This window comes from Dromiciops gliroides, chromosome 4, assembly GCF_019393635.1.
Source record: "Dromiciops gliroides isolate mDroGli1 chromosome 4, mDroGli1.pri, whole genome shotgun sequence".
NCBI classification, from domain to species: Eukaryota; Metazoa; Chordata; class Mammalia; order Microbiotheria; family Microbiotheriidae; genus Dromiciops; species Dromiciops gliroides.
This window is the reverse complement of record NC_057864.1, coordinates 39,022,966-39,026,609: the sequence shown is the minus strand read 5'-3', so window position 1 is coordinate 39,026,609 and position 3,644 is coordinate 39,022,966.

The following is a 3,644-nucleotide window of genomic DNA, read 5'->3' as shown; positions in this document are numbered from 1 at the left end:
AGGCATCTAAGTGGCTCACTGGGCCTGGATTCAGAAAGACCTGAGTTCAAATCTGGCCTTAGACAGTTTTTAGCTCTGTGCCCCTGGGCATGTCACTTGGCTTCTCTTTGCTCCACTGAAGAAGGAAATGGCAGACCACTCCAGTATCTTCGCTAAGAAATCCCCACACACAGTGTTGGCCTGCTGTGGTCCACAGGGTCACAAGGAGTCAGACTTGACTTAACAACAAATGTACCAGGCACCTTGCCAAGCCCAGGGCTCTGTGCACCATGGCACCACCTAGTGGCAAAGTTGAAACAGATGTCAGTTGAGCTTCTTTGAATCTGACTTTTTCCTCCAATGAATTAGTGATCTCTCTCAGTTTTGTCATTTGCAGACCTGAAAAGGATATTCTATCCTTAGACATCTTTTTTTAAAAAAAGTATTAAATAGCAGAACCCTGGGGCACTCCACTGGAGATACCCTTGAAAAGAAACAAAAACCCACAACTCGACATCTAATCATGAATGACTACTCATTTAGCCAACTCTGAATCTAATGAGAGCAATGGCTGTATTTTATCTCTTAAGATTGTCGAGAAGAATATCATGATAAAATTTACCAAATGCTTTGCTGAACAGGGAAAAATTCAGGGAGGAAGTGGCATTTGACTTTAATTTTGAAAGGAGGAAACCAACATTTTGGGTAGCAGAAAGAATGCAAACAAAGGCAGAGAGGTGAGAAATAACAAATGTTCCAGCTGGCCCAGAGTACAGCATATGAACAGGGGAGTAGGAGAAGCTAGGTTTGGAAGGGGAGAGAGGAGTTAAATTGTAGAGGACCTTGAATAGTATACTGAAAAGTTTGGACTAGTTTTGTTGATTGTTGAGTAATCTTTCTACAGCAGTCCCACTTTGATCATGCCTCTTGATAACTCTAGTAGTAGTGGTCAGGCCTGATTGGAAGAAGACAGTAGAGATGGGGAAACCAATTAGGAGTCCATTGCAATAATTCAGACAGTAGGTAATGAGGAAGGGGCAGATGGGAGGGGTATTTGACAGAATCAACAAAACATGGGGACTGATGCTTAGTGAGGGAAGGCATCAAGGAGAACAGCAGGGTTACTATCTGCTCAAAAAGCAAATCCTTCTCCAAAGGGCCTTGACTAAGCCAAATTCTGCTAATATAACTTGTGTTGTTGCATAATCTTGGAAGTTATTCTATTGTATTTCTTGACGAATGCTCCATAATTCAAGTATCTCCCCAATAACCATGGGCTCAGGTTTATTCTAAAAAGTTTTGCCCATTAACGACCATGGGAAGAATCCAGTGACATTTCATGACTGCCTTTGTACTATCATTTGCTTACCCTCACTGCTCTTGGTCATTTACTATCTAGGTTTCTGATCTATCTTCTTTCCTTCCTTCCTTCCTTCCTTCCTTCCTTCCTTCCTTCCTTCCTTCCTTCCTTCCTTCCTTCCTTCCTTCCTTCCTTCCTTCCTTCCTTCCTTCCTTCCTTCCTTCCTTTCTGGTGGGGTAATGAGGGTTAAGTGACTTGCCCAGGGTCACACAGCTAGTAAGTGTCAATTGTCTGAGGCAGGATTTGAACTCAGGTCCTCCTGACTCCAGGGCCAGTGCTTTATCCACTGTGCCACCTAGCTGCCCCCTCTGATCTTTCACCTTAGAGGTAATTTTGCTATACTCAGAGAGACAAGATGGTGGGATGGAAGGGCTAAGGAGCCTTCATTTGCATCTTGTCTCTAATTTCTTGGTGTTGTTAAATAGAGAGTAGATTTGTGGTTTTCCTGTGATAGAGAAGTCCCTGGGGAAGAAACTCCTTCTGGCCATGAAAGTTGGAAACTTCTCTGAAATTTATAGCCATAAGGAGATCATTCTGTTGTTAAGTCTTGTTGAACTCTTTGTGACCCCATTTTTGTTTTTTTTCCTTGGCAAAGATACTTCAGAGGTTTGCCATTTTCTTCTCCAGATCATTTTATTTATTTTTTTTTAGTGAGGCAATTGGGGTTAAGTGACTTGCCCAGGGTCACACACCTAGTAAGTGTTAAGTGTCTGAGGCCGGATTTGAACTCAGGTACTCCTGACTCCAGGGCCGGTGCTCTATCCACTGCACCACCTAGCTGCCCCCAGATCATTTTAAAGATGGGGAACTGAGGCAAACTGTGTGACATGCCCAGGGTCACACAGTAATCTCATTCTACTGATGAGGAAACTGAGGCAAACAGGGTTGAGTGACTTGACCTGAGTCATATAGATCAAGTCTGAGGCCAGATTTCTCTTCTTGTCGACAAGCCTGGTACTCTATCCCACTGCACTACCTAGCTCTCTGACTTAGGGAGTGGCCTAGAGTTAAATATGTGTGCTTTTTAAAAAAAAAAATTAATGGTGCAAAACAAGTAGCTCCATTTTGTGTCCCCTTCACTGTCCTGGTATAGGCACCATATCTCTGTAGTCCCTGATGTTCAGGGACTCTACTCTAATCATTATAATTATTAGCTGATTGAAAATGTAGGCCACTTGAGGGCAGAGCCTTTTTCTCCTTCTCTCCCTCATTTACTTCTTCCTTCCTCTCTTTCTTTCCCCCTCTTTTCTTCCTTCCCTTCTGCCTTGCTCCTGTTCTCCCTACCTCCCCTCCCTTCCTCTCCCCTCCCTTCTTTTCCCCCCCTCCCCCTCCCTTCCCTCCCCTCCTCTCCTTTCTTCTCCTCTTGCCTCACACACAGTAGGCTTTTAAAGAAATACTTATTTAATAGAATTAAATTGAAGCAAGAAAGACAGTGCTCTTTCCCTGAAGTTTAAAGTTATCTTGAGACAAGCAGTTCCAAAAACAGCTATTAGGGTAGTCACAATTCAGTTATCAAAAGTTATGGTGGTAGATTTGGGGGGTAAGGGGGAAAGAAATAAAGCAAATGTACTATTAAATTTCAGCTTTTAAAAAATTACATCTACAGGGGGCTCAGCATGTCAGAAATCCTCCACTGATTTTAATGTTATTCTTCTCTGCCGTCCTGTCTCAAAATTCAGGATAAAAGCAACATTGGAATCAGCGAGGCTTTTCTTAAGCATCTGTCTTGACCCAGGTCTCTGATAGAAAAACTGCAGCCAACTCAGTGGTATATTACCATCACATCCCCACTGTTAGAATATCTATGGGTCATCATTTTTATTCTTTTCAGTAACACTGGACTCTGGCTGTGGTCTCACCTTATTATCTACTCTGGACAAGAAGTGTTAGTTATTTCTTTCTGAAGCTTAGTTATTCAGATCTCTGAGAGGATTTTTTTTTGGACTGTTTTTTTTTAATCCCCAAGGCCTAGGACTTCCTTTCGTTTTATATTATGGGTCCTGGGAATCTCCCCCCAAGCAACAAATGTTTTCCTAGGTCCAGCGAAATCACTCGCAAATTTCTACACTCAAAGTGTCTGAATTTTCTTTCTTTTTTTTTTTTTTTTGGTCCTTTCAAGTCTCTATAAATGATTTCCAACCTGAGTAGAAGATTATGAGCTGCATTTCAGCCTAATGAGGGTTCTACTCTCTTTCGAACGGTCAGAAGGCTCCACGGGACACTGACATTTTGGGCTATTTTGACTCGTGGGTATCAAAGGAGTTTAGATCCATTAATGTGCTTGCTCCTCTTGAAGCAAATCAGT